This window comes from Tachypleus tridentatus, chromosome 13 (assembly GCF_004210375.1).
Source record: "Tachypleus tridentatus isolate NWPU-2018 chromosome 13, ASM421037v1, whole genome shotgun sequence".
Taxonomy (NCBI): domain Eukaryota; kingdom Metazoa; phylum Arthropoda; class Merostomata; order Xiphosura; family Limulidae; genus Tachypleus; species Tachypleus tridentatus.
Window position 1 is genome coordinate 223,790,980 of NC_134837.1, and position 9,718 is coordinate 223,800,697.

The window sequence follows — 9,718 nt, forward strand, 5'->3', positions numbered from 1 at the left end:
AACTCACTTTAAAATTTATTGGTTTATGTCAAATATCTATAGCGAAGATTTCAGTTCTAAAACCTAATGACCTTGAAGTTATTGAGTGATTTAATAAATAACTTTGACCACGCTCAGAGGTGTTAATTGTTTATGCGAATTTCATTTACCCCAAGGATAAATACATTTTTTGGAGGGGACATTAAAAGCAGAGTAAAATGTTAAGATTTTCCTTAAATTTAAAGAAGGTTGCTTATACCAAGGAATGTAGGAGTTCGATATATTTCTTTTCAAATCAGCTGTGTCACAAGTTGCGAGGTGGGAGAAGTCGTCGATATTTAGCAGAAGGTTTCAAGGAACAAGGTGTTGTCCAACTTGTCTTTACGACAATTTAATATTTGACGGTTAATTTTATCATGAGATCGAAATAGTTGATAAAAAGTCATTATTTGTCCAAGAGATAAAATTGTGCTACGCCTAGTCTTATAATGATAAGACGTACATCTAGCAGAGATGTGAATCAGAAATTTTCTGTCAAAACAGCTTAATGTTCGCTGTGTTTGGTAAGTCAAAGTTATACATTTATGAAACCCAGTATTCTGTTCTCACATAGTAAAACGTAGGAGTAATCGCCCATATTTAATAGAAAACCTTTAGGTAATAAAATTTCACAGCAATTTGTTCATATTGTCCGACAAGTCTGTTTATACCATAAGCTGCGAAGCCGATTTGTACACAGAAGATATTTTTTCTTTTGGAAATTCGCGCAAGAACTATCAAACCAAAAAAACATTTTAGGTCTAGGAAAAGAAGTGCAGCCGAAAAATGATGGGGTGTGTGACGTAAAGAAATAAAATCAAAGTTAGCAGCTCAACTGATAGCTACAATTATAGCACTGATAAGAAATTATTCATTCAACTAAATATTCATTCAACTTGGGCTATGATGGTGGGTAAAACAAAATATCAACAGGAGCTTTAGAATCGCAACCTTATTCAGAACAATTATTTAAGAACCAAGCATATTCTTTAAGAAATATGTTGTTGCTTTTCTTTTCTAAAACATAGTTAATACCTTCCTTTATAGTAACGGAAACTAGACTAATAGTTGCTTGTCGTCACCCTCATGCACTCGATGTAACCGTATCAAGCGCCAGTACTTATGCGAACAGTTTAAGCTAATATCACGTGACGCTAAACGCCTCTAATTAGGATAATTTCACAAATTGAGCTAATTTACGCTTAAACGTTGGTAATAAATAACACTATGTAACACAAATTTTGTTCCTGGATAGTATGTGTTATTTCTTAATTGCTTATGTTGTAAAAGTACAGAAAATGGTCATTATTCCCTTCAAACTTTGCTTTTGTGACCTGGATAATGAAATTTAGAAATTAACCTATTTTCTATGAAAAACGGGCAAATTTGCACATTTTCATTTACATAAGGTCTGAATAAAATAACTTATGAATCAAGATTTACATGTATTTATACTAAAGGTATACAAAAATGTTTAGAAGTGAGTAGTGTTTCGAGATTTGCAACTGTAACGTAAATAACTTTCACGTATCAGCACTCAAATATAGTCTCTCATCATGTTTTCGTTATCCGCTCCCAGGTCACAAAAGCAAAGTTTGAACAGAAAAATAGGTCTTTTCCATTTACTTGAGGCACAAGCAATTAGGAAATAACGCTTTCTGTCCAGGAACAAGAAAGAGTATTTTATTACATAGCGTAATCAATAATAACCATCCACCCGCATGAGTCTTTTGAAACCTTGAGCTGGAAACTGCTCATCTAGTTTGCTTGGCCTAAACGATATTTATATATCTGTACGTGTTTTCAACCTATATTTTTGATACTCATAATTAACCGTTTATAATTGAAATAATAAAAACTAAAAACAGTCCACCTTTACTCATAGGTGAAATTGTAGTAAAAATTTCAGATCGATAGCTTCCGTGATTTTTTTTTTTTTTTTTCGTACAGGTGCACAAAGATTTTGGTCAAACTTGGGCGTTTTTGTTGAATAATATTTTATTTAGATGAAAGTGGACACCGAATGTAGGTTGTAAAGATATATCAACGTACTAAACTTGAAAAAACATCCATGCATGTTGAATATGTTTTCTACCAACTAATGTTTTCGTACTTTTGGCATGAAGTACAAAAAAAGGGGAGGAACTCAATCAAAATTAGATATTTTATATCTTTTGTATTTTTTAATGGACTACCTTGAAGTAAAGATCCAGTAGATCACATACGCTAACAATTTTTGATAGTTTAAATTACCAGTTTCTAAGCTACAGAAAGCGGAAAACGGCAAAAACTGTCACTTCTGTTAGTAACACACTCCAGCAGGTGGGTTTTTCGGTTTAGGTATTCTAAGTTGCAGTTACCAACTAATAAGGCCACATTTGTGTGTGTGTGTGTGTGTATTTTTGAAGTTAATAGGGAGATCTTTTTCTGGCCCAAAGAGTAATATGTTTTTCGCATATTTTGTTTTAGCACTACATTGGACAGATATAGTTGGAGAATAAATCATCAAGACCCGATAAAGCGGAGGTGGGAAGGCTCCTAGATGGTGACCCTGTTTAAAACTTCCTGTAGACTAAATGACAGGTAGATAGTCAATAGTACCCGCAGTCACCTCTTGGACTACTCTAATCAATCAGTGGGCTTTAACCGTCATTTTTATAACCCATTTCATGGCCCTATAGTGCTGAATGTTTTGTGGACAATGGGACAGGAATAACAGTTGCACAGATTCAAAGTTAGCAGACAAACAAATCACTAAACCACACCCGACCCACTAAAAATGGGTGAAAACGTTATTCATGATGACGTTTGAAATGGATATACTCAAAATACAGGTTAGTTTTTGATAAAGGTATTATACTTTGCATATTGTATTTGGATAATAAAAAATAGAATGATTTCTAGGATGCATATTATTTGATTTTGTTGGTAAAGGAGAGTTAAAAACCTGCATTTTATCATATAATATCTCTAGGAAAAATTCAAAGAAAAGAGGGGCAAGACTATCGTTAATTTTATAATGTTCTTTAATTTTACAATACAAAAGAAGTAAACCAAATTAATTCCAACTCCAAGTGGCTTTTGCTTAAACAAATTAAAAATATTCTTAAGAAATACAATTCATTTGACTTTTTATTGTCTGTATAAACAATAAATAAACACGTTGCTATTGTTAGACGTATATGTCGGTTATATCAGTTTTGAGCACAGGAAACCCTTTACTTAGACATCAGAAACACGAATATATTTCAATCGTTCGTGCTACAAAGCGTAATTTATCGGGTTATTTACTTTCAGGTGTTTTTAGATAGATAGTAGAAGTGTAGTGTGAACGGACAAACAGACAAGTTCCCCGCGTTAGGTGCAGTTAGAAAGGGACATTTTAAATTCTTTATAGTTTCTGTTACTTTTTTGCTGTTATTCTTTAGTTAGTGATGAGATAACGAGTGAAGTTCAATTATATGAGCAAGATCGTTGTATGTGAAAAGCAATTCCAAATATAAATGCAATGCTTTTTCTATAGTAAACTAAAAAAATTCCTTCAGATAATATACATTGAATTTACTTACAAGGAAGAGTAAAATATCATTAGGTATATTTGTATTGATGCAATGCTTAATGTACGGACAAATATTACATCAGAATATCCTGTGAAACATTAAAATCTAATGATCCAACAAACATGACAACGAGATGGTATGATTCACACCCTAATTAAATCCACTGGGTACTAATGCTACAGAATATTTAGTCAAGTGACATGTCTTAATGTTTTCGAGAAAAATGATATAATTTCAAGTTATGATTTGCTTTGTTATATATATGTACGTGAATATACGGCAGACCAAGGTCTGTCCACCTATCGAACTTACTTTTCTCGTCGAAATTCTATGCCAAAATGTAAATTTTCTTATATGGGTAGGGACTTATAACAACAGGATGGAATTTCCAAAGTTTTCTTGAACTTGTACTTTTCTGATCAATTTATTCAAGACTGCTCCACCCGCGACCACTTTTTACTGAGGCTGATATGCAATTCAGATGTATCAAGGAGCGAGAACACTTTACAAATGCTGTAGAGACAAGCAGCTGCAAGATTTTATTTCCGAATGACCGAGTGGTTCTCCTCGCGAAGACTGCCACCATTTTAAGATTGTTTGTTTGTTTTGTTTTTGAAGTTCGCGCAAAGCTACACGAGGATTATCTGCGCTATCCGTCCCTAATTTAACAGTGTAAGGCCAGAGGGAAGGCAGCTAGTCATCACCACCCACCGCCAACTCTTGGGCTACTCTTTTACCAACGAATAGTGGGATTGACCGTAACATTATAACGCCCCCACGGCTGAAAGGGCGAGCATGTTTGGTGCGAATGGGATTCGAACCTGCGACCCTCGGATTACGAGTCGAACGTCTCAACACACTTGGCCATGTCGGGCCGACCATTTTAAGAGCAGCTGCAGTGGTGGGGTCTCAAAGAAAGTGCTTGTCCTTATGTTTAATTATTTTTATCTTCCCCGTGAAGAATGAAGCATACAGTGAATTGAGTGGCTAACAATTTTGATGTTTTTGAAATTCCTATAAAACCGGACAACACGAATGGGCTGGTTTGTTTTAAAACAATACTGTGGCTCGATTGTCCACGTTGGTAGCCAGTTGGAGCAATTAATGTTAATTGTTACGTATTATAATATATTTCAGACGAGTCTCCGATTTATTATGTTACGGACGTTTCGTATTACTGTTTCAAATAACCGGAAAGTTAAAATTAGAAGTTAATTAAATGTTAATGCGTATCAGCTTTATGATATTTTCCAACAAGATTGATACACACAGTTTTCTTTTTTAACAAAAATATAATTTAATATACAAACAAACAAAAACAATATAATGTGTTAAAAATGGTTAGTACTAATGGTTATTACAAATGATGGTTTATATACAAGAGTTTTACAAACTTACAAACAAGAACAGAATCTTTTATCGAAGAGCAAATTAATTCTGAGTTCATATTGTCACACTTCACTTGAGCTAGTTAGCTTGATTGATCTCATATGACTGACTTTCACCGGTGATGATATTTAATGTCTTCGTAGAAATTCTAACGTCCGAAGTAATTCAATGAAGTTGAAAGGTTTGTAATGTGGAAATCTATAACGTACCTGGACCAAATTTGTAGTTTTTATTAATAGGTATTGATCACAATTATAGCTTCTAAGTCCTATAGCACGATTGTTGTAGCTAACCGATAATAATAGTGTTATGTCTCTCGGGTGTGTTCGTTTTCATACAAAAATCACGCACGTTTCTCGTTGTTTTAACAATGTTCTAGTGCGTTTTCCTGAAACAAATATTGTTGATTCTCGCGTTCAAAAATCTTTTACAAATTTTGAGAAAAGGCGGGACTTGCGCAATACGCAGTCGAGAATATATGTCACATAAAAAACAACAAAAACTATACAAAAACAAGCGTAGGCACTAAAACAAATGTATAACGGTAAATTAGTTACACCACTTATTGTGGTCTGATGTATTTAATCGGTGCTGATAAGGAAGTGTACTAATATACAAGGTAGCGATAGCGTAGATAACACACTTAGGTTGAATAATCTATTTCAGCTTAATTATGTAGGAACAAGGTATTTGAAATATTCGAGTTAGAACACTCATATCTGTATTCCAAATGACAACACAGATAATAACACACTTCTAAAGAAGGTCTCTTCTGAGCGCCCTCGATTGCTTTGCATCTCTTCTTGAGATGTAAAGTGTTAAATCGAAATACCTGCCACGAATTTTATTTTAATAGATGGTTTAAAGGAGCTCTAACCACAATCTCCACTTCAAGCACACAGCTCAGGCACTCCCTGGAATAATTAGAGCCCAGGGAATGAAAGTGGGTTTTCTCGGGTTTCTCCCGTTTCCCCCACATAAAAATCTTGGCATAGAATCTATAGATCCCTCGCCACCCTGAAGGACTCTCATTAACTTTTTTTTTTTTTTTTATAAGATGGAACGAAATCATTTTAATTCTTTTTGCTGTTAGTAGGAAAGACTGGAGTTAACGTAATGTTTTTTATGATTCTGAAGTTTAATAAAAGTTGTATTTGTGACACTGGGGTTGAAATCTTTAGATTGCGCTCCTTTGTTTTAAGTAGATCAATTCAATTTATGTATTTTTTTAAGTTACAAAACTGTATAGCACAGTTTACATAGGTGAAGTGGGAGGACGTTTTTCGTGACATGTGGTGATTAGATCTTGTGTGTGATGGCATGGTGACAGCATAGGGTTTCGTGTATTATAGAAGTGATCACTTTATCATTTTCTTCTCTTACATTAGCATCTTAAAAAGTATGACAGTTGTTAGAATATACTTCATGAGTAAATTTATGACATTATGACAAAGTGTTTAATAATTCTATGAAATTAAATAAATTATTTTTCTTATGTCGCCACATACAATATCGTCAATGTATGTTAACTAGACTTCAGTTTTCTTGATATGTGTTAATTTATTCTCAAACAGTTATTCTTCTATAAAAGACATGCAGAGGTCACTAAGAGGAGAAGAAAGGGAGAATCCCGTTGCAATTCCATTATTTAGTTTATTAATTTGGGCTTTGTCGGTAAAATAAGTGTTGTTTATGTAGTAGTCTGTTACAGTTGAAAAGGTGATCTGTTACACGATTGTTTTGTTCTAGTTTTCCTCTTAAAATAGTGTAAGATCTATTCAATAGTGATTGAAATAAAGAAATATTTTTATGTCGAAAGATATTAAGATTTCTTGGTTTAATTAAAACTTATTATTATATCTACAAAGTTTTGAGAACTTATAAGGGAATAAAAGTTAGTTTCGAGTAGAGCGTTTAGTGTCCAGCATACTATCACCGATACAAAACATGGCTAACTTGTTAGTCCAAAGATTATAGATGTGAAAGGAATGTTATCTTTGTCGATATTAGGAAGGGCATAAAAACATGGGGACAAGAAAACATTTTTCATTATTACCAGTTTTTAATATTATTCGAAAGAACTTTGTTGGTAGAATTACCTTTGAGTAAAGTGTAAGATCCATAATTTGTAGACGGTTGTTTTGTAATGGGTTTTATCTACAACTACAGTACAATTGCTTTTGTCCGCTCTCGTTTTATATTTACATATATATTATTGTTTGAGATAAATTGTTTAAAGTCGTTAATCTCATTGATTTTTAGGTTGGATTTTAGTTTTTATATCCTTATATGTTGAATATCTAGAGTATGTGTCAATTTTGATTTCTTTTGCTTCATTGAGATTCAAATTTGAAGATTTAATGTTGGATTCTGTGGTACCAACTAATTATTGCACGAGTAAAGTTTTAAGTTTGACAGCAAAGCTTAAATCTAAGTTTAACACAGAAATGTGATTGTCATTTAAATAGTTCATTCGAGATATTTGAAAAAGAAAGATTAACAGGTGGGAAAATGTTCACCTCTTTTTTTCTTCCAGTTTTTTATTACCTTTCGAGTTTCTTATTTTGGTTGGTATTTTTCATGGTGGCTCTTAAAACTGCAAACGGATATGTCTTTTAATCACAGTTTCGATCCCTCCAGATGTTGTAGAATACTTGATTTGAATAAATGTGGGGATGAGTTTAGAAGGTATACAGTTTACGAGAAAGCAAAAACTGCAAACATTCGAAGTTCGTTCGTTGCTTTATTTTGAGCTTCTTGCTTCTTGATCTGTTGATAGCATTGATACAATGTAAGTCACTCTTGTGGGTAACCATTGCAATCCCCTCCCCATACACACATTTCATACATAACAGACTTGCACTCCGTTGGTTTATAATGTAGTATTGTTTATAATGTTTAGAATGTAGTGAGGTTGGTTAAATGAGAACCATAAACCATCATCACAACCGTAATGACATAAGAAACAACTAGTTTAGGTAAAGCTCGATATTCGAGAATGCCTGCATCAGTCTAGCTGTTTGCAGGTAATAGGGATTGTGTTCTAAGGCAAGTTAAGTATAATCACACATACACCTGCAAACAAAAGAGCTTGAACAAAGTTCATTTTTATTTTTCACATTTCTGTAATTTATGGGACTTTTCAGGGCTATGAATTTAATCCACACTTGGGCATGTTTTTTCTGACCACCAATGTTTTTGAGCTTTATGTTAAATTGGAAAAGTTAGATTCATATTCCAAGCTCAAATAGGATTCTGGCTATTTAGATCTTTCACTTTTCCATTTGGTATAATTGACTGTTGTTGCTATTTACTCCAAAAAATTGCCAAGGTGAGGTGATTTCAGGGATGTCGCATTTTTTGGCTCTACCTTCCATGCCTGTGGCTAAGCTGACATTTATGTCACTGGAACCCATGGATTAGTGTACTTTACTTTACATGTGGGTTGTGAAGACAGGGATTATAGGTTTTGCCATTCAGACTTTAGAGCATCCCACACAATCAAAAATACAGGTTCAGACAAACATACAATGACGCCTTGTGTAACAGTCGTTCCCATGAAGACTCTCATGACAGAACTATCAACTTCGGGCCAAGAAACAGATGGATGGAAGATAACTACTTGAAACCAATATCTGCGGAAAAGAAGAAAAGTAAAGACACAGTACGATGATATGCTCTTTTGTAAGGTATTGTTCTAGTAAAAATAGAAGGCACGTTACGTGTAGATAACTTCAGCATAATCATCCAATCTTTTGGCCAGGAAAGACTTCTTTCATAGTAAAAGCCATAAACCAAAATAAACAAATAAACAGTTCGATAGATTTGGCTCCAAAACATTCTTCGAGTATTAAGCACTACTGTTAATTCTTTGGTTTCTGGTTATAGCAATAATGATGCTGATGAGAAAAATACAATACACTAGAGCATTAGCTTCAACATTAACAGCAGCAATTTCTAGGATGGCTTCAGAGGTGGAGGCTCAGAGGATGGAGCTCCTCCAAAATATCTGACCCAGATAAAATGGTAAATCATGCTGAATTAGAAAACGATATTAAAATGCCAATTTTAGGATTATAGAGCCATATGGATGGATATCTTGACATCTTGTATTGCATAGAATACCATTTGTTGAAGCAGCGAGATCTTTTGGCACAGTATGAGGAGAATATGTCTTTTCATGAACAGATCTGTATTGTACTTGGAAAATGTTTTGAAACTACAGAAATAATTTGCCAGATCATCAAGGCATATTGAAAAACTTCAACCATATTATAGCAGGCCTCTTCTAGGTGAATAATTCCATCTTTTAATTTTAATTGTATATAAGGTATATATACGTGTGCAGTTTTTTACTTCATGTTGTAGTTTTTTACGGTAACTTTACAATATTGTGGAAAAGTGTTACGACAAGAAAATATTTTGTAAATCTTTTCGGTTTATGGGGCTAATTCTTCCATGCTATTACATAATCTAAATTTCAACACTATGGTACTGCTTCACTGATTATTGTTGACAGCTGAATGAGTCAAGGTGAGAATACTTTTTATCATTTTGAATTCGCATATACTTGTATCAAGGGTAAAAGGTTCTGCTTGAATGAATATACTGATCAAATTAGTTCTGAAATAACTTTCATAGTTCTCTATGGAGTGTTGTACCTATATAGAAATAAGCTACCAAAGAACTAGCGTATTGTACCGGTATATGTTAGAAGAAATAAATTAAATAGCACTCCACAAATAAACTTT

General features: G+C 33.6%; 1 long non-coding RNA gene across 1 annotated transcript; it reads left to right on the forward strand.

Moving 5' to 3' along the window:
• Window positions 1-277: 277 nt before the first annotated feature.
• On the forward strand, window positions 278-6,716 carry LOC143236280 (uncharacterized). The gene is made up of 3 exons (XR_013019518.1): window positions 278-542; window positions 2,488-2,852; window positions 6,542-6,716. It is a non-coding gene; the product is annotated as an uncharacterized LOC143236280 (long non-coding RNA).
• The last annotated feature ends 3,002 nt before the right edge of the window (window positions 6,717-9,718 follow it).